Here is a 21,579-nt window from a genome sequence, read left to right as displayed (position 1 = left end):
CAGCCCGTCCCCCAGCTTTGAGGTCTTAAATGCTTCGCCCCCAGGGCTGAGCATCGGCGGGGTTCACGGTCATGTCATCACAGCCTGTGTGGCTGATCACATCCGAGCTGCTGTTTTGCAGGACGAGCTCCCACCTGGAGAGGTGCTCCACCAGGACTCCAACCTGAGGGCAGGGCGTGGTCCGTGATAGGGGAGCGGATGGTTGATCAGAGAACATACATTTTGTCAATGATGTATGTCAACTGATCCACAGTCCCTCCCTATCCAGTCACTTCTCAAGACAGACTTGAAGAAGAGGCGCTGCTTCCTCCTCCATGCTAGTACCTGTCCCTTGAAAAGACCTTCTCCTTGCTTCTCCTCTCTTTATGCTAAGTCACTAAGGGAAGGTTTGTTTCTCAGTATTGATCTTGCCTGGAACGCTTCCTATGAAGAGCTGCTGGCTTCCACCCCTTCCCAGGGGACAGGAATGCATGATTGGCTTTATTTACAAAGGGCCACACCCAATCCTCCTAACCCCCAGTCCCCAATTCGTCCTTAGGAGGATTAGCTGCAGGTGCTTCATCAGCGTTAGCCTTTGGTACTTGAAGAGTGGTTATCCCTGCTGTGTTCGCTGTATTTATGACGAATCATACAGGGACATCCAGTTTTTCAGTATCAAATACTGCTCTGGAGGGCTTCCCCGACAGCATCCCACCTTCCAGGAGGAGGTCTTGGTTTTCGTGCCCACCCGAGGTATGTACGTGGCTGGTGGATCACAGTGCAGGCGCATCCTTTAAGATGCTTGTCACTCGTTGCCCCCGAGACTGGAATCTAACCTAGGCAGGAGGTGGCTGCCTAGTAGAGCTGTGATTTCTGGAAGGGATGTTGTCATTGATTCCGAACCCATCTGAAAGATTGACCCGAGAATCTCGTTCACACAGAACACCTGCCACCTGTCCCAAGAGAACCAGCTGCTGCTGCTGCTAAGTTGCGTCAGTCGTGTCCAACCCTGTGCGACCCCAGAGATGGCAGCCCACCAGGCTCCCGTCCCTGGGATTCTCTAGGCAAGAACACTGGAGTGGGTTGCCATTTCCTTCTCCAGTGCATGAAAGTCAAAAGTGAAAGTGAAGTTGCTCAGTCGTGTCCAACTCTTAGCGACCCCATGGACTGCAGCCCACCAGGCTCCTCCATCCATGAGATTTCCCAGGCAAGAGTACTGGAGTGGGGTGCCATTGTCTTCTCCCAAAAGAACCAGACCTTTCATAAAACGAATTCCTGGAGACCATGCTCTATGACGATGTGGGGTGATACTGTCTGATAACCTAACTGGTCATCCTTATGGTATTTGCTCCAGGAAAGACTTTGTGATGGTCCACTCTTGCCCAGGAAGGCGTTCTGGAAGCAGTGCCAACCTCGGGAAGACGTGCTGGCACGGCATCTTTCCTGTACACGTGGAGAGTGAGTTGAGCAGAGTCTCATTTTTGTCTCTGGTGGGTCGCACTTGGCTTCCTCTCCCATAAGACCCAGCCCTTTGGATAATTGCTTTGCGGAAGGGATGTCTGCTTGGACTGTGATACTTTTTCAACAGGGCTCTTTCTCTGCATTGTCAGATTCTCTTGTAATGACTGTAACCACTTTGCTAATGAATTTTCCATCAGTTGACCAATCAATGAGGAATGTCATTCCACAAATCATGAGAGAGCATACTATCTACTAGATGATTCTAGACCTTAGTTGGGTCCCCTCAGCTGGGGGTAGAGCAGTGAGCACGATAAAGTCCTTATTCATGTGAACTTGACAATCTGGTGGGAGAGATGGACGATCGAAGCCAAGCGATATCATTCTATCCACTGTAGAGTTATGAAGGAAAGAAAGCAGGCTAAGCTGTGAGGAAGAGGCACAGATAGAATAGACATTTATGTTAAATATAGGGTCTGGGAAAGTTTCTCTGGGGAGGGGAAATGGAAATGAAGTAGGTTTGGGAGTCAGACTTTCGGGAGAAGCTTGTGGCACATGAAAGCTCTCTGGCATCTTTGAGGAACAGCAAGAAGGAAGGTGGGGCTAGACTGGACTGTGGGTGAAAGAGGTAGCCTCTGAGGCTTGGGCACCTCCAGATTTTGTTCTGAGTGTGATGGAAACTATGGGTGGATTCTGAGTGGGGAGGGAGGTGTGGTCTGTATTGAAATGGTTACTCTGACCACAAGGGTGCTGATAGAGAGCCCACATGGATGGCTATTGTATTGATCTGAGTTGCTGATGGAAGCTAGGAAGAGAATGGGAGTCTCCACATGAAGAACATAGGAGGTCCCACAGGTAGAGCCAGCAGACCCAGGGATGGGTTGGATGAGCCTAGCCAGGGTCAGGAGTGACAAAGTGGGGCAGGGGATGAACCCGAGGGTCTACACATGTGACCACTGCTGAATTGGGGCTCCAGAGTGAGTCACTGGGTTCCCAGGAGCTTTGGGAGAAGTTATCATTACCAGGATTGCCAAGATCCAGGCGGAGGCAGTGACCATGGGGCTTGAGGGTCAGGTGGGATGTTGGCAGAGGTAACTGGAGGTGAGGCAGCCTCCAGGCCAATGCTAGAGAGCTGGGGACAGCATCACTGGGTGGGCACTGTCAGGAAGGAGGTCGGGAGGTGTTCGGGGGGAGGATGGTGAACCAGAAGGAGGACCTGGGTGGCTGTGATCCAGGTAGTGGGCAGTGAGGTCTGAAGAAAATGCTGTGAGCTGAGATTTTAAAAGGGAAAGAGGAGAAGAATGGTCTGGAGGTGAGGCTGAGCCGGGAGGCCATCTGTCCACTGTGAGCCTCCAGTGTAGGAGGTGGCGGGGTGCAGATAGCCCTCGGTGGTGGACAGTGAATCCCTCCAGAGAAGTGAGGACATGGTGATGAGTTGCGGTCCCAAATGTGGAAGGGCTGTGGGGCGTGGGCACTGGGTGGTCAGTCTGGGAAACTGAACCCAGTCCTGCTGGCCTCAGGTTGTTGGGGGGGATGTGGTGACCTCTGATGCCAGCTTTCTGGGAATTGTGTTGCTGGGTGGTTCATCGGGATGAGGGAGTTGGGGTCTCCCGGGGTCTTCTGAGGGGACCTCAGGGCCCAGGGCTGGGCAGACTCTCCAGGAGCCCCCCGTGGTGGCTCTTCTGGAACTCCCCTCATCTGGTAGACCCCACAAGTCCCATGAAGGAGCTTGGTGGTGCTTCGATTGCTTGATAGAGAACCCAGTGTGCTGTGCTGAGAAGTCCAAGGTCCCTATTCTGAAAGCCCAGGGTCCACACCCACACGGAGGGTCCTGAGCTGGGACAAGCTGGCACTGCGAAGCCCCTCTCTCCTCGTTTCTGAGCCCTGCCCCCGAAGACTCGGGAATGCCATCACCGCTCCAGGGATGGGGCAGGCAGGGCGTCAGCCCCGCTCCGGGGAGGTAAGTGGCCAGCCGCCGGCACCCCAGTGTGTTTTTGGGACGCGCGTTGTCCGCCTCACTAACGCTCCGTGTCCCATCTGCCCGCAGGACCGCAGTCGGAGGCGGCGCCCCTCGGAGGACTGGAAGGGGCCCCTGCTCTGTCTTGCCTCTGCCTTTCTGTGGTACTTGAAGAGAAGTTGTTCGTGGTGGATTCGCTTTACTTATGACGAATCATTCACGGACAACACTTTTTTCAGTACCAAATACTACCTCTAAGGATGCCCACCTCGGATGGGACGGCCACTCTGGAAGAGAAGACTCTGTGCTCTTCGTGGAAGATGCGACTGGCTGGCCGGCCGGCCAGGGCCGTGGGCTTGTCCAAGCTGTAAGTCCTCTGGGCCCCTCGCCTGGGTGTCCTCCTGCAGGAGGCCTTCCCAAGGGCCGCTCCAACTCTGGGGAAACAGCTGTGGTTTTCTCACCAGGGTCACCTCAGGAGACGTCGAGGAGCGGCTTCCTGGGCCCCAGGCCATCTTCCCGAGGAGACCCTGGTGTCAGCGCCGTTCAGGGTGTGTGACTGGTTGACCAGAGGGGCCAGCACTCTGTTCACCCTCTGGGCCACCTAGTCACCAACCCTCAGCACCTGCCTGGGAGATGCGGAGGAGGTCCTGCCGACTTTGGGGCAGCGGTGGGCGTGCACTGGCGGCCGCTCTGTGGATCCGGACGACCATGGCAGGGAGGGCACATGGACTTAAAAAGTGGTGAGTCACGGTGGCGGCATCCGCATCACTGCCACAGCCTCCTTGAAGCGCGCCTGGGACGACGCGTCGCTTTCCACTGAGGGACCAGAAGCCAGTGGCCAGCTTCTGTTGGGGGTGTGTGACTGTTCCCTGAATACATACTTATTGATTAGATCTTGTACCTGATCCTCTAACTCCTGGCCTCCCATCTCTCCACAGAAGGGTCCACAGAGGTGATGCTCACGTGGGGAAGTAGCCACGGTGCAGCCATCATAGGATTCGAGGGGCTACCATGATGGGCTGACGTGACGATGGCAGTGAGATGGCAGCCCTCCTGGTCCAGGAGGACGAGCGGGAGTCACCCCTGCTTAGGGTAAGTGCGTCTCGGGTGAGCATGCAATGAACGTGCTCGCATGTCACTCGGCCCACTACCCAAGATTGTTCCACCGCTTCCTTACAGGCAGCCACCTTGGCAGGACAGGCAATGGATTTCTCACAAGTGTTCACTTATGGTACTTGAAGAGAGGCTGGCCGTGATGAATTCGATTCATCAAAGCGAGTCATACACGGCTCTCCTCTCTTTTAGTGTCAAATTCTGCCTCGGAGGGCTTCCCGGGCCAGTGCTGCTTCCAAGGTAGGTGCCTGGATGGCTGAGCCCACGTGTGCTTTCCTGAGGATGCCTGCTTTACTGACGCTAAACCCTGCTCACCCTGAGGCAATTTCCTGGGGTGCTGTCAACTTTAGGACAAGCAAGCGAGGCTGCAGGAATGCCCTAATTTAAAATATTATTTATATATATATTACAATACACATGGCTAACCTAGAAGGGGCGCCTAGAAGCATCTTTCATGACTCAGCTCTCAGAATAGAGGTGAGACCAGGAGACTGTGTGGCCCCTGGTTTACTAATCCTCTGTAGCCTCACACCCTCCAGGGACCTCCTCTAGGGTGAGGCCAGGTTTACCAAGGAGGCAGTGGTTTCCCTGTCCTTGCAAACGCGTGGCTTCCCTGGCGATGTCTCGCGTGCGGCTGACCTCTGCACTGCTGCGTGTTGCTTGCATGGCCATCCAAGTGCGGGAAGTGGCATTGCTGTCCACTGGAATCCTGGGTTGGTGAACCAGGGGCATGGATTTGACCTGGGGACTGACCCAGTTGGTCCGCTCATCCTCATCCTCAGCGTCCTGTCTGCCCCAGTGGCCACCCTCAAGCTGCCCAGGCCGTGTGGATGTGGGAAGGCCACCAGCGGCACTGCCTCACGGTACTTGGAGGGAGGTTGTCCGTGGTGAGTTCGCATTAGTTAATGATGCCCAATACACGGTCGATCTCTTTTCGGTATCACATTGCACCGGGCATCTACTCAGAGCTGATGGGGACTCCAGGGAAGACGCACTCTTGTGGGTTCCACGCCAGTATACTTCAACGTGCAGTTGGCCCTGGAACTACCAGACTGGTGCCGCCAGCATCCCTATCATTCAGTCAGTTCATGGATGACCATGTGACTTAGGTTTAAGACCCAAGTGATTGGGGCAATAGGGATGTCCATGATGCTTCTGGGGATTCCGGGTTTTCTAAAAGAAAAACAAACCAAAACCCAGTGGATAGTTCCCTCCTGTTTTAGTATTATATCTTGTCCCAGAGAGGAGGGCCTCTGAGCCATGTTGGCAAAGTCACGGCGGGGGAACCAGTATTAGTATATTTTCTGGGCTAAGAAGGGACGAATCATCGTATCTGTTGACCTGGAAGTCCTACCAAATTTGAGGGCAGAGGGCAGTGCTAGTTTCAATTTCTTGTTTTTCATTTAAGAATGATGAATTATTTTACATTGTTACCATACATATAAAAAAGGGTTGCAAAGAATTGGACATAAAAATGACACATACTTAACAGTAAAAATTCAAGCAGTGTGGGAAAATATAAGTAAAAAGGGGAGATAATAGCCAATCTCTGCAACTCAGAAGTAACCATCAGGGCTTTAGAAATTTCTAAATACTTACCCGAGCATATATCCAAATAGAAAGATAGACAAAGTGAGACACAAATGTTTTACCAATATGTAATTTTTGTTAAAATGTTAACTGTAGTTTTACTAAAGTTTTTTGTTAAAAACGTTAACCACCATTTTAACACAAAGAATATGCTTAAGAAAACTAGATGAATTAATAAATATTTCTTGCTCTTCTGAAAGAAGTACTAATTCCTAAAAGATCCCTATAAGATTAAGAAAAATCATTGTGTAAAACATGAAATAGTTGGGATCATTACATATTTTTTAACTGTTTTAATTTCACTCGAGGTTCTGAAAGATGAGGAAATCAGCTCCACCTCCTGCTTTTTTTAAAGCTATACTGTACAATATAATTTTCTCATTATAAGTATTTGTATTGTGTTCTATAATCACAATTCTTATAGATGTTAAATCTATAGTTCTATATTTAAATGGATTCATTGCTGATAATTAGTGTTTTCCCCCCTTAAACTAAACCTTCTTTCTTCCTAAGTTTTAATTCCTATCTCAGAATAATTGCTTTTAATTTTAATTCATATCAGAATAACTGTTTCATCAAGAATGGCTCATTAACACTGCTCAGTCCTTGCACGTCTGGGGATACCTGCCTCTTGTTTATATACACAAGGGACAACTTAGCTAGGCATAAAATTCTTAGTCTACTTTTTTTCCCCTCGGAACTTTGTAGATGCTGCTCCATTGTCTTCTGCATTTAGTATCATCATTTAAGCTTTTAAACTATGAATTCTCTACACTCCTCTTGCTTGGCTAGATACACATCCTGTGGGCCTTCACATACTTTGTTAGGAAGGCTTTGGGTCACTGTCTTCTGTGAGGTCTTCATCTCTGAGGAAGTCTGACCATGACTGTTCCATTTGTACTCATCTGCTTGTTTTTTCATGCTCTTCCATGCTTTTCAGTTCTTTTTACACTTAGACATTCTGACAGTACTTCCAGTTCATTTTTCTCAGGTTTAAGGGTGTAAGTGCTAGTCTTTGGTGAGTTGGTTAACTCATAATAATACTTTCCTTCACGGGTTCTGTAACTTTTTTCTATGAGGTTATCATCAGGGGGATTAATGTTTGTGTGGTTTGTTGTTCCCTTGACAACACTATGGTTCTACATTTGGGTTTGTGTGGCATCAGGCTTTCAACAGTCAGGACTCATTTGTTGGCCTAAGGAGTCCCATACCTTATATCTGGTATAAATCCTCACCAGATCTTGGTCCATGAGCTTGGCTTCTCACAGGGGAGCACATTCTACCCACAACTTGCATGGAAATAAACTCTCTTGTCATCTCTCTAGGCCAGGAGAGCATTTTCTGACTCTCTTTCCCATCCCAGCCCTCCACCTCTTTCCATCCCTATGTCACATGGCCTGTTCCTGCTTGGACATTAAGACTAAAGACCCGCTAAGCCTCTAGTGCAGCATCCTTTAGATCCCTTGGTCCAGATTTCTCTCTTCATTGACAGCAGGTTTCCCTTTTATTCTTTACAGCTGTGCATTTATCAATTGATTTTGGCCTTGATTTCATTTTATCCATCATTTCTTTTTGTGTGTGGAGGAGAGGGTTCTCTATTGGCTCTTTTGCAGGATCTGACTCAGTCACTCTCTTTCTTCATCAGTTTTTCTGAATCGTATCCCTTCTTGATGAGTCAAGTTAGCTCCTTTTTCATTTCAAGGATGTCTTCTTCTAGTATTTCTAGAAGTACTTTTCTGTTCCGTGTGTTGGTCTTGTCTTAGGTTAAATGGTCATTTATTATTTCATTGGCGGCTGGAGAAGGGAAACTATGATCTGGCCCCTTGTCTTAGGTTAAATGGTCATTTATTATTTCATTGGCGGCTGGAGAAGGAAAAACCTATGATCTGGTCCCATGCTGCCACTTTCATTTGGAAGACTCATTATTGCCATTTGCACTCTGCATTTGTCTGCTTAACATGAATTACACCCAGATTCCCCCTTCTCAGTATCCTCTTCCACCTTGGCAGGATGCCTCATTGTAGCGCCACCTTCCCGGATGTACATGGAGTCAGTACCATTTGCTAGGTATGTGAATTGATTTTAACAGTGGAGGATTTTTTTCATCATATTCCTGCTGGTCTAGAAACCCTAAGTATGCATTTTATCCTTAGGGAGACTTCTTGGAAGTAACCCACCTTTAGAGATGAGGTCGCCACTCTGAGGGCAGTGCCATACACCTTGGTATATAATAAGGTTTGTGTCCCATGGTGTCGGTTTCTTTATGAGCAGTATTGCAAGCTCGGCTTCTTTGGAATGAACTCCAGCTTTGGAGGGCTTCCTGGACACGAGGCGTGAGTCAGAAAAGGGCCACTGCTGCCAGCCTGGATGCAAATGTGAAATGAGGCTGTGTTCCGTGCCAGGATAAATAATGCATTCTTATCCCTTGATCTCTCCACCATGCAATACCCTTGAAACTGCTTCTTAGATATCCTGTCAAACAGGCAAAGGTGTTGACGTCTGGGCTACTTCAGGGTCTAGGATGGGACAGTTGAATGAACTCGGGGGTGTTTCACTCATGACCCTTTCTACCAGTTTGTTAACACTCAGTATTCCTTCTGTCCTTAGGACTTTCTGGAGGAGGCCAGCTTTGAAGATGAGACCCTGGCACCTGGTTAGTGCTAATCTGCGGGACTTGAAAATAGGTTATCCGTGTAGCCTTCGCTTTACTTGTGACGAATCATACACGGTTCACCTATTTTTTAGTACCAAATCCCGCCTTGGAGAGCTTCCTGGGGGCGAGCCCCTACCCTCCTTCAGGGCGCAGGACCTTGGAGTCAGCGCCTCTCCATGGTAAGTGCAGGGACTGTTGATCACAGCTGGATGGCAGCACATGCGGTCTCCTGGTCCTCATCCTGTGTGTGTGTGAGACTATCCACAGGAAGATGCCTGGAAGTGGTGCCAACGTGAAGCAAGAAGTGGGGCTTTTCTTACCAGAGATACTTGGTGGTACTTGAAGAGAGGTCTTCCATGGTGCATTCGCTTTATTCTTTGACGAATCATACATGGTTGACCTTTTTTTAGGTATCAAATCTGGCCCTAAAGCACCTGGAAACTAGAGTCAATGTCCTCACACCTGGATGGATGGTTGAGCTGAGTGTGTGCATGTTGCCCCACGTATGTGTCACCTGTGTTCGCTCACTCCCGTGTGTCATCCACCTCGGGGTACTGCTGGTCCACAATGCCGACTTCCCCAAAGAAGCAGTACTTCCACTGCAGATCCACTTCCTGTCTGACAGGAAGTCATCCCCATGCCGCTCTCTTTGTGTACAACATGATGCTTTGCTCCTCTCGGTTGCAGTGTGTCCTTCCTGGATGGCTCCCCAGAAGGGGTGCTAATTCCAAGGAAGGGGCAGGAGGGTCCATGCCTGTTTCCTTGACAGTGTGTTGCCAGCATCTTCACTGTTGGTATCCCATCCATCCTTGGGCCCGATGTCCAGGACACGCCGGAAGCCAGCATCCGAGTCGGGTACTCGAATGGAGGTTGTCCATGGTGTGTTCATTTTATTTATGATGAGTATTACATGGCCAATCTCCTTTCAGTACTAAATTCTTCTTGGGAAGACATCACAAGGGAAAGTTTCAGCAAATGCCTCTCCAGGGTAAGGAAGCCAACCATTTACCCATAATGAGTGCTTGATGTGTGGCCCATGCCACTCTGCCCAGAATTCCCAGGAATGATGCTGACTTTGTAGGTGAGACCTTGGTTGTCCTCCCTTCCTTGAAGACTCACTGGTGAATAAAACATCTTTGATAAGCCTCTTTTTAGGTATGAGGTCACCTTGGATATGACGCACCTTGTAGGGAAAGGGCCTTCTGCATTATCCCAAGAGGCTGAATGAGTAGAGAGCGCATACTTTATTTATGCAATGTGTTACTACCCCTAACGTATCTTTATCCTCAGGGTGACCTCTGGAAATCAAAGCCAGCAATGGGGAGATGGTGGTGTGTTTGTGGGGGTTGGATGGGTTTCCTCCACAGGGAGAATCAACGGAATCTGAAGATACGTTTCCATGGCTTGATTCATGTATTCCTTGCGCAAGATAAGAATCAGTAACACATTTACTAATACCTTATGTTTGCTACCTACGTGATCTTGAGGTTACTTGATGTGTCACTGTTCTGTGCCTCAGTTTATTCATCTGTAAAATGGAGTTAATGCCCACTCATAGGGTAGGTAAAAAACTCAATCATGTGCAAAGGGGTGTAGACAGTGTCTGGCACATAGTCAAGCTGAAAAAGAACTGGTTCTTGTGACGATCACCTACATTATGATATTGTTATTACACCTTAGATCTGCCTTTCTTGTCCCCTCACCCACTAGACTGTGCTTCCTGGAGGCAGAGTCTTTGCTTACCTACTGCTGTGTCCCCAGCTACATGCAGTGAAGGCGGTGTTGGGTGAATGAATCAAAGGCAGGTGACATATTTTCTCCACGAAATGCCCTCCTGGAGGCCTCCTGGGCAGAAGAGTGAAAGAAGGACAATGGTGAGTCTGTGTCTTCCTGGTGACAAAGCCTCCTTGCCCTTGCAGTCCTGCCCACCTTGAAGGAAAGTCGCTGGTCTTTCGGTCAGGATCCTGCAAGCTTGGCGCTACACGGACCCTGCCATGGTTACAACACTTACGGAGAATGTTAAACAGCTGCTCCCTTCTCTGTTCAGTTGCAGCTCAGGGACCCCTCGGAGGAGATGCTGGCCTTGGTAGGACCTTCCTGTCTGCGCCTCTCCAGGGTAAGGGACCACATGCTGCCCCAAGCCTGGGCCAAACTCGTGACCTGTGAGCTCGTGACCTCATCCACCACTCAGGCCTGGCCTAAGCCAGCTCAGGGGCCCATCCCTCTCCATACTGCCATTAGAGCTGGGGCATGATACCCTCCCATATGGGAAGAAAGCAAAAATAAGTATGTTTCGATCACATGCAAGGGGTCCCCTGGACGTAGGGCCAGTCTCCAGAGATAGAATAGTTGGGATCAGTACCCTGCTAGACGCCCGCCTGGGTGGACATGCGCAGCTAGACCCTGGAGACAGTGCTGCCTCTTCTGAAGAGGTATCTTGGTGCTCTGGCCCTGCTGACGTTTGATCCTTGAGCAGAGGTTGCCCTTGGTGAATTCGCTTTATTTATGTTGAATCACACAAAGGCAACTTTTGTTTGAGTATCAAATCCTGCTTGGCATGGCTTCTGGGACCCAGTGGCAAGCTCAGGGTCTACACCTCTCCCTTGATCAAGAACAGACAGTGGTGATATGGGTCACTCAGGGCCCCGAAGGAGGGTGTCAGTGCTGAATCCGCTTCAGTTCTTACCTCGGACCCTCTGTGATCACCTTTACATCTTACCGCTGACCCCAAAGACCTTCTGCCTCTCTGAAGGTACTCTGATCTTGTGACTAGGCACAAGTTTGCCCTAGGAAATTTTAGAGGCCATAGCTCCTCATCCTCTCTCTGTTTCTCCCTCTCTCTCTTTCCATCTCCTCACCACTGTTCTCAATTTTCTCCTGGGTTATCAAATGAATAGAGGCTATCAATGTTTCATCTCATCTGCATTAAACGAGTAATAAAAATAATCAACGCAAAATAAAATTAAAAACAGCCAAAATAGCACACAGCAAAGCAGAACGTGTTCAACTGACTACAAATTGGCAGAATTCAATTTTCCTGACCGCGTGTCAGCTGCCGCATATGACCTGGGGAAAACAGAACCCTGTAGACACGGCGGCCACATGGTGAATTGATAGTGGCAGCCGCGCTAGATGGTGAGATTTGACGTCGACAGAAGCAAGTTGAGGAAATCAAATCTTCATTCAAATTTTTAAATGGAAAAGAATTGATCCTAATGAAAATGATTTGGAGAACGTAACAAGGGAAATAAAAGAAATGAAAACAGTTCAACAGCGAAGCCAGGAAAGCTAAACTGGGAATTGGATTAGTTTAGTGGAATTCAGTCTGAAAAACAAGTTTTTATGGAAATCAATGTTGGTATAATTCTCATTAAGATGGTTAAATTCACGTGTATTTGGATGGGAATCAATGGGGTCAGTAGGAAGACGGGGTCAAATCTCAGCATCCTTTATGCACCTTTTCTTTCTTTCTCACGTCTGCCCAGAAAGCTTTCCAGAGCGACGTGCTGACTTGGGGGTGACATGTTGGTAAAGTGGGTGCATGTTGTCCCCAGCGTAGGTGCCGTCGTGGGACACATCTCACCTGGTCTGCTCCCTTGTGCTCTCCTTCCATCCCCTTGTGGGGCTCTGAGTGACAGGCTGAGTCTAGAAGTGAGAAGTTCCTTGGTCAGTGGGGTCTGGTCCTTCAGGACCACTGTACCCAGTAGTGCTGAACACAGAGGAGGGCTGCAACATTCCCGGGTGCGGTGCTTCCTAGGGTCCCGGTGTTGGCACCTTTCAGGGCTCCTTGCTGGCCCCACAGACATGCTCCGCATTGGTGCTGAATGCCACATGGTCACAAAGGCTGAGCCTTATTTGGGAGGTGGTTTTGGAGTTGATGCTTCTGGGGTCAAAACCATTGCCTGGGATGTGAAAAAAAAGACTGTCCTTTGGGGGCAGGCCTCCCAGATGACCAACACGGCATGGTGGGTCTCTTTCCAGAACAACCCCCAGCTCGGAGTATTTGCAGAAGCTATGCTACCCACAGGAGGTGGCCAGCAGCCAGAGCCCTCTCCCGGGTAGGTGCAGGGGTGCGGCCCCAGGACATGCCCCGGAGGTACTGATGATGTATGTCATCTGGCCCGCTAGCCATCAATGTCCAGACGGTCCCCATGAGCCCTTCCGGGAGGCGGTGCCAGCCCTGGGAAAGTCTCAGAAGCGCAGGTCAGTATCCGTGACTCCTGAAGGGCACCTGCCCGTAATATGTTTTCTCTCTTTAGGACAGACCTTGGGTGGCTGGCCTCTTGCTCCAACCGTAGCAAGACCCATGGGGTTTTCTGAAATTGTGCCAACGTCAGGGAAAGGATTCTGCTGTCGGTCCCACTCCAAAGTTCGAAAAATGGGTGGTGGGCACAGAATCCGGCCTCTGCTTGTGGCATACATCGTCTGCTCCCCAACCCTCAGGGGCCAGCCCATGACTGGGAGGCGGATTCCGAGCATATTCAACTCTGGGAAAGGCTGCAGTTCTGATGACAGTTGCCTTGTTTTGAAGAGCAGTCATCTGTGGTTCATCTGCTTGTTTCTGTTCTCTCTTTCTCCCCTTTGTCTTTGGTGTTTCACTTGATTTGTGTATGAGGCTAATCAAAGGGTCACCTGGTTTCTCCATTTTAAGTCACCACTGAAGGAGGCTGGGGTGGCACTCCCCCCACCCCCCGCGTGGGCCAGAGGCAGTGTTGGTGGGAGCTCGGAGAGCGCAGCTGTGGGTGTCAGGGTCAGGCACACGCACAGCACCTCACTGAGCTCCTTCCAAAGGCAACATCTTCCAAGGGGAGCCCCTGTGCCGGGGGTTGGGGGTGGGTGCCCGGAGTCACCCTCTCTGGGTTCTGGGGCTGGAGAGTTGGCCCCACAGGGTTTCGTCTCTGTTAACTCCGGTCAGGGTCCGCTCCACCTGCAGACTGCCCAAGGGTGGGATGGCTGGGGGAAAGAAGCATTCTCAGATATCCATGGATGCTCGTGGGCAGCCTCTGGGGCACTGTACCCAAGTGTGGGCACCTCTCTGCAGGATAAGATCCCACCTGGGTCTCTCGCTTACCTTCCAGGGAGGCATTGGGAGGGTTGGCCTTAGACTCGGGAGGGTTCCCGCCGAGGGTGATGTCCGCAGCATTCAAGCTGCCCCAGAGTGGGGAGGGTCGTCTGGAAGCTCAGCCATCTTGAAGCATCCGCCTTAGTCCACGCGTCCGAGCCTCTCCATGGTACGCGGGGAGAGGTTACCCGAGCAACTTTGCATCTGGACGACGAATGTTGCTCGGTGAACCCCTTTTCGGTATCAAAATCCATCAGAGAGGCCATCTGGGAGGCACCTCGGGGAAGAACGTCAGTACCGGCAACCGCTCTGGGGTACAGGACAGATGGTCGACCAGTTGGAAAGTAATTGTTTCTAATGTACTTCACCTGGTCCACTAGCCGTCCGTACCCACTGCAGCCTGCAGGGCCCACGGGCCGGGGCAAGTCACTGGCTCCTCAGCTCAGCATCTCTCCTGGTACCTGAAGGGAGATCGACCGTGTTATATTCGCTTTATTGACTTCGAATAATACATGGTTGATCTTTTCTCAGTATCAAATCTCACCTTGGAGGAACGCTTGTTGACGAAGCCCATACTGGGGGTGAGGATGGGGTGGGGTCTTCCTGTGTCACTGCCTGGGCAGGGTGCCCAGATGGAGGCCAGGTTCTTGAGGGGAGGGGGGCGGTGCCTGGCTGTGTCCTTTCCCTGCCTCCTCTCACCTGTGGCATCTGATCCACCCTCAGGACGGCTCCTGGGAAGCCCGCATCCTTGGTGCACACCTGCTGTCTGTGGAGTAGGCCCCACTTTGGGTACTTGAGGAGAGGTTGTCTGTGATGAGTTCGCTTTATTAATGACGAATATAACACAGATGGCCTGTTTTCAGTACCACCCACCCCTCGTGCGCAGGGCCAGGCCTGAAGCCCGCCCCATCCAGGGTATGTGAATGCATGGGCTCCACATTCATCCTGCAAGAGTTTCCTGGAGGGCAGGCTGACTTTGGGAGGAGGCGGGGCTTGCCCGGGGAGGCTGATCATGAAGCATTTGCTTGGTGTGTGATGAACGGCTCGGATTCAGTCTTTTGTCCACGCCCAATGCCACTGAATCACAGGGAGGTCCCTGCAGGGGCCCCCCCAAACTGGCCCACACCCGTCACTCTGCAAGGCCTCCCGCCTGGGGCGGACCCTGTGTATGGCCTGCGCCTGAGCATGTGTCCCGGCCGCTTCCCCTCGCATCCCAATGCCCTGAGACGCAGAGGGACGACCCCCTTGGAAGAGAGCCCCAGGGCCGGCCTGTCTGCCTGCCATGCGTGCTGCTCCACTTGATGCTTGAGGAGAGGCTGCCCGTGGCCCGTTCGCATTCTTCATGACGCACAATACACGGTCGGCCTCTCTTCGGTATCAAATCCCGCCTTGCATGCCTCCCGCACACTCACCAGTGTATGGTGTCCTCGAGGCCCAAGCACGTGCTGACTCATCTGTGGGCGGGGCCTTGGGTGGGGTTGTTGGGGGCGCTGGGGCGGGGTTGTAGGCGGGATTTTGAGGTCAGGGCGGGGTTGTGGGTGGGGCTGTGAAGTCGGGGCGGGGACGTCTGGGGAAGCAGCCTCTGTCTGCTGTCAACCCTGTTCAGTGGTACTTGAAATAGGTTGTCTGTGAGGTGTTCTCTTTTCTAAACGATGAATATTATACAGTCAACCTCTTTCCGATATCGAATCCCACCTTGGACACCTCCGGTGCTGATTCCGAAGCCTCCATACAGGTTGACCTGGGGACTTGATGTAGCACAAGCAACCGGCTTGTTCATTTTCCAGCTGCATCCATTCTGGAGGGTTCCTGAGAGCAGCACGGAGCGGACCCCCTGCCCGGCTCCCGCAGTCCCTGACTGCCGCACTGCCAGGGTGCTGGGCTAGGTTTACCTGCCGATTCTTCCTTCAAGTTGGCACCACCACCCCCACCCCGACCCTACCCAGACCCCGCAAGGCAGGATCACCCAGGGCGTGGGAAGGGTCCAGGGCAGGGGCTGGGGAGCGCCTCCAAAGGATGACCTCGGGCTGTTTGGTGTTTGTTATTTGCCTCCTGAGCTACCGGAAGCCCCTTCTGACGTGGGCATCATTCCCACCCCCATGAAGCAACATCCTTAACCTCTTACATCTCCTCTCTGGGCATGCTTTTCTCCCCATTGGTTCCTCTTCTGGCCCATGGCACAGAGGGGTTGCTCCAGCTCCAGGAAGACCAGCAGTGACCACGCCAATGGAGCATCAGGACTCTAAGTTCTACAGACACTCCTCCTTCTCATGAGGTCCTCATGCTCCCTCTCCAGGCCCCCAGCCACAACCCTGTCGGAGGGACCACCCTTTCTGGCCTGGACCACCACACAGACCCCCCACATGGGTCTCCTTCCAGGCTCCCTTCTCCTCCTTTTGCCAGGGAGAACCTTCCAGAGTGCAGTCTGGCTCTCTCTGTCCTGTCCAGAGCCCCTCTTTGGCCACCCCCTGCCCTCATGCTGGGCTCCAAAACAGTAACTAGTGTCTCAGAGCCCCCAGACTGGCCCACCTCCCCTGCCTGCCACACTTTACGGTTTATCCCCCTTTTAGGTCCATCCATCTTTCTGATCGAGTTGAGTCCTAAGCATGCTCTTCATGCTCCTTTTTGGGGACCCTCAGCAGAGTCTCTTGCTTCCCCCTTCCCCCACCAATTGTTGCCCCCTTTCTAGAGCAGGGATTTGGGATTCCAGAGGTGATGAAATGTCTCTTGTTGGCAAAGCTGTCTCTGATCACCCAGTCTGGCCCCTACCTCTTCCTAGCCACCTCTTTCATCATCCTGTTAATACTGTCTTCCTAGCTTATCTGAAATTACATGAAATTAAACTAAATGGATGTTAATATTTTCTGTCTCCCCCTTAGATTGTAAAATTTCTCAGGGCAGGAGTTTTTTTCTGTCATGTTTCCTGCTGTGCCCCCAGTCCTAGGATCCAGGCCAGGACCAGAGTAGAGAAAAGGTGAGTGAGTGTTGATTGACTAACCGACTCCCTGAGGGCTGGGACCTTATCAAGTGAATCTCTAGGAAAGTGCCAAGGCACTCAAAAGATGTGGTGATAAGCATATGAATATGGTAATTGGTTTTTAGAATTTCTTCACATTTGTTAAAAGCTGTTTGGTTTTCCATGTTTTTCTGCCCCTTGCAGGATGTCATTTGAGAGTCAGGGGTTTGCTGTTGGGTCTGGGCCCTTCTTTCCACTTTCTAGTGCCCCCAGGGCCCCAAAAGGAGTGATAAGCCTCAGTACAACCCCACACATGCCAATTGAGCCCCCTCCCCACTTTCTAGCCAACTCTCCAGCACCCAGAGCCAGGTGTTATGGGAACTACATCTGCAACAGGCTGGAGCGTAGTGTTGAGGCTAATATTTTATGCATGGAACTGAGAGAATGGGGACATTTGGAGATGAAAATTGTTGTTAATGCATCCACACATCTTTGGAATACATTAAATGTATGTAGGTGGATGGGAGGCAACATTAGCCTTTATTTAATAGCTCCAATGTAACCATCTCCACACCGCAACACAGCAGTAATGAGCACGGCCGCCTGAGTCCCCTCATCGCCCAGGCTGCCGCGCGGAGAAGCGTTGGGTACATTGCCGCCACTCGAGAATTATGCATGAGACAAAGTGTCAGCCCAGGGTACCAGGCACTGGGCAGCGTGCGGTGTCCAACGTCACTCTAGACCCGAAGACGGGTGACCCTGTGCTGCTCGGTGCAGAATTTCATTAAAAGCCAAATTACTGGTTTATCTATTGTTTGAAGAGACGAGAAAATAAACAAAGGGCCTGTTTTCATCTGACAAACCGAATGAAAATGTCCGCACAGAGGCCAGGAGGACAGGCACAGTGGACCCCGGAGCCAGAGGGTCAGTGACTTGGGGCCACCACCCAGGCACTGTGTCAGTGAACCCGCTGTGGGTCCAGACTCAGGGCCGCTGACCGCTTTCTGGTGCCTGTGTGGGCAAGGGCCCCCGCGGCTGCAAATGCTCCTTGCGCGATGACGTAGGCTCACTTTCCCCAACATTCAGCTTGCCATGCTTTTCACAGTTGTCCCTGCACCCTGCATTTAGTGCCGTTACTTTCGGAATGGGATATTTGCAGTTGGGTGTAGTCCCTACCGCCCCTGGCCCAGAGGGTGGGCCACTCACCCCATCGGGAGACCCAGGGCACGGTGGGGATCTGAATACCCAGGGCCCATGCGGAGCAGCTTTGAGCGCATTTGATGGCTCTGTTTGCCCCCGGGTGAGTACAGATCTAGTCAGAATGAACACTCAGACCAGCCGCGGGGCTCTGCTGGGTGGGCTCGGCTCCCCCTGTCTGTGCTCTCCCCAACCCTCACTTGCACCCCGAGTCACCAGGGTCAGCACCTGGTGCAGCCCTGGGGACCCACAGAGGTCTCAGTTCTCATGGGCCTTTGAGGATGCAAAGCCCCCCAACTCCAAATCCCAGGGCTGAGTGGGACCCCTGAGTTTATTCCCCTTCTCTTCTGTCCCTCCACTCACATTCTCATGCGGATAAGAAAACTGAGGTCCAAGGGGACAGAGTGCTTTGTCGTGGCTGTTTTTCCCGAGGCTGGTCTCAGACTTTGGGATCAAGACCCATCTCTGGCAAATAGGCAGTTTCCCTCTTATTGACAGGGGGATGACAGGGGGTGACCCAGCACCCCGAGGCTATGAGAGGGAGTCCCAGGTGGAACTCAGTACCTTGGTTCTCAAGGGGTTGTATGTGGGGATGTATGACATTGCTGCCTTGCCACAGAGCTTCTAGAAGCCAGGGCGCTCACTCTGCAGTGTCAGCTCAGCTCATAGTTGGTGGTCAGTGAATAGCTGGACTGAAGCTGGCCTCAGACAACAGTGCAAAGCAGGTAGTCAACCAGGGAGTGTGTTGAATCAGGTCTTTATTACCCGGAGGAAGCACACAGGAGGCGCGGGGAGGACGTTTGTGGAATGAATAAATAAAAGCGTGCTCTTTGAGGGAATGAAGAAGCAGAGAAACTGAAAAGAATCTAGGGAAGATGGACATAAATCTCCACCGTGTGCCGCCAAGGCTCTGTAGTCGAGGCCTCTGAAAAGACCCTGCAGAGGCTGAGGGGCCATTTGTCACAGTAGGGACGGGCTCAAGGGCCAAGAAGCAAGGGTGTGATGGAGACTCGTTCATCATTTTCACATTATCCTGGCGGCAATGGAGAGGAGCCCATGAGTGCACAGCCAAGCTGCCCCCCACCTGATGGAATGAGTGCCAGGCTGGGGTGGGGAAGGATCCTGAGGAAGTGCAGGCTGGGCTGGGGGAGCAGGCAGGCATCTCAGTGCCCACCTCATGCCCTTAGTGCTGCAGTATTGTTTTCATTTAGCCCAGTATGAGTCCCCTGGGCCCTGCTCCAATGCCACTTCCTACAGGAAGCCCTCCCAGATCTGCCAAGCCTGATCCATACAGAATGTCAATCTGCAGTCAGATATCAGTCTTCTGAGTCTTTGATCAACAGGTATCTCCTTGCAAAGCCTGCAAGCTCCATGGGAGCAGGGGCTGTGTCTGGTGTGGTCCCTGTGGGGCCCCTGTGCCTGGTTGGGAACTCAGCCCTGGGGAAGGCACCATATCATGCTCTTGGCCATGTCTGCCCTTTGCAGGCACTCTGGACCTGGCACCCGGCAGGTGCCTGGTATGTAGACATCCCACGGGCCGAGCCTTGGGTAGACCCCAAGCAAGAGCCAAGGGCGGAGCCAGAGCTGGCCACAAGGAGAACTTCTGCCTAGAGAAGTCTGACTGTGAGCTGAGGAGCCTGACCTGACCCTGGAGGCATTCTTTGGGTCTGGTAAGTGCCCATCAGAAGCACTACTGGACTTCCATTTGGGCCTGGAACTGAGGTGGGGTCTGCCCAGGACATACAGGGTTCAGGGAGCCCACACTGTTAGGAGGGTCAGGACCACCTTACCCAGAGTAGCTCCTCTGGGTTTCAAACAGTGTTTGTTGAGTGAGTGAATGGAATGGAGCCTCCTAAGTCCTCCCCGGAACACCCTGCCCTGGTTCACACAGCCTTGCTCCAAGGAGAGGCCAACCCTGCGCCCTCTGGCTGTGGAAAAGGGAGGGAAGCCCCCCCAGGGCAGGGCTGCAGTTAGCGTGTGGGGCCCTGATCAGGCTGAGCCCTGACTTGGGTGCCCCAAGCCCCCAGCCCGGGTTCCCTTGTCTCCCCGGGGCAGGACGCTACCGAGAAGGTGCAGCAGAGTCCAGGGTGCAGGAAAAGCGGCCAGGATACTGCTTTCCACCATCTGTGATATCTTCGTTTTCTCTAACACTCAAAAATAGTAGATGTTTCTGTTATGCTCTCTCGTTGGCAGGGGAGCAGCAGGGCCTGCCAAGGCCTGGGGGAGCCCGCCAGCCTGCGGAGTTTTACTGTACAAACAGTTGGGGAGGGGGTGTCTCTGCTAACTTGAAATCCCCCATCAGTAAACATGCCAATTTAAAGTGTAATTAACTCAGGCCGGAAAACATTCAGCTTTGGACTGCCTTTCACAGTTGACGTTGTTTTTCTTTTATTTATTTATCTCTTTACGGGTGTGGTGGTGTCTGTGGCAGGTTTCAGCCAGGAAAAATCGAAGAAGGGCTTGAGTGGGGAGGGGGCCTGGTTGGGAGAAGAAGCGATGCAAAGAAGGAAGGGGAGGCTGGTCTGACACCCTCAGGGCCCTTGGGCCCGGTGTCTCCCTCTGCTTTCTGTCCAGGGCGGTAGGTGCCCAGGAAGGGAAACAGAGTCGGGAGTGGGGCAGGGGGCAGATCCCTGTACCAGCTGGGCCCAGTGATCTGGGAGTCCTGGGCCCTGTTCGGGACCCCGGGACGACACTGGGCTGGTGGTGGGGGCGCTGGGTCCCACCTGCTTCCTCTGACCCCATCTTGGAGTCTCAGCCCTTTCCTCTGCCTCCTGCTTCACAGGGCTGCGCCATGGTCCCCGCTGATGAACCAGGCGGAGGGCACCCATGCCCCAGCAGATCGATGCACAGCACCCTGCCTGCCGCACCCAGGAAGCTGGGGGAGACCCCTGCACCCCCCGCCCCCCCACCATTTGAAGGACCCAGACTGATCTCCAGGGGGCCAGTCCTGCTGCAGATGGACAGGCCTTCACATGGACCCTGGGGAGGACCCTGTGGACTCAGGGGAGACAAACTCAAGGCCAGTAACCATGCCGTGTCCCACCAGATAGTGGGGCTTCTGGAAGGTGAAAATGCTGGCTAGAAGGATGTAAGAATTCCTGCTCTTCCTCTTCAGATACTCTTCAAATACAGACCATTTAAATAATAAATACATGTTATCAAAATCTAAATGCACATGTGTGTGTCTGTATATTCCAAGACAGCATTTGTTAAGTGGGGGGTTTCAAAAGAAAGACCCTCTGCCTCTGGTAGGGCTTTTTCCCTACAGCCATCCCCATCCCCACCCTGACCACAGAGCATCTTCCTGCAGTCCACTGCCATGCGTGCGAGCTCACGTCCTGACATGAACCAGGCCACAGAAGGACATGCTGCAGGTCTGAGACAGCGCCCGCCCCCCCACCCCACCACCTCGCCCAGGCCCCGCTGCCAGCCCCCGCGAGCAGAGAGGCCAGGGCCCAGGGGCAGAGCTGGTGCCCACGCCTCGCTCTGCCAGCCTCCGCCTGGTCACGACACAGCCGGGCTGACTCAGAAGCAGCCGCGAGCGGGAGCCTCATAAATTACATAATTACCTATGAAACCTGCCACTGCCGGTTCTCAGCCGGGAAGGACACGCT

General features: G+C 52.3%; 3 long non-coding RNA genes across 3 annotated transcripts; all 3 read left to right on the top strand.

Annotated features, from left to right (window-relative positions):
- The first annotated feature begins 1,138 nt into the window (after positions 1-1,138).
- LOC112580822 lies at positions 1,139-4,600 on the top strand. The gene is made up of 3 exons (XR_003105150.3): positions 1,139-3,761; positions 3,859-4,134; positions 4,333-4,600. It is a non-coding gene; the product is annotated as an uncharacterized LOC112580822 (long non-coding RNA).
- A 10-nt stretch (positions 4,601-4,610) lies between these two features.
- LOC123330780 lies at positions 4,611-15,270 on the top strand. Its single transcript, XR_006546937.2, has 3 exons — positions 4,611-10,624; positions 10,798-10,866; positions 12,732-15,270. It is a non-coding gene; the product is annotated as an uncharacterized LOC123330780 (long non-coding RNA).
- A 94-nt stretch (positions 15,271-15,364) lies between these two features.
- On the top strand, positions 15,365-21,135 carry LOC112580821. The gene is made up of 2 exons (XR_003105147.3): positions 15,365-19,635; positions 20,748-21,135. It is a non-coding gene; the product is annotated as an uncharacterized LOC112580821 (long non-coding RNA).
- Positions 21,136-21,579: the final 444 nt, after the last annotated feature.

This window comes from Bubalus bubalis, chromosome 20, assembly GCF_019923935.1.
Source record: "Bubalus bubalis isolate 160015118507 breed Murrah chromosome 20, NDDB_SH_1, whole genome shotgun sequence".
Lineage (NCBI taxonomy): Eukaryota > Metazoa > Chordata > Mammalia > Artiodactyla > Bovidae > Bubalus > Bubalus bubalis.
Note: the sequence above shows the minus strand (reverse complement) of the source record. Positions and strands in the feature narration are given on the sequence as shown.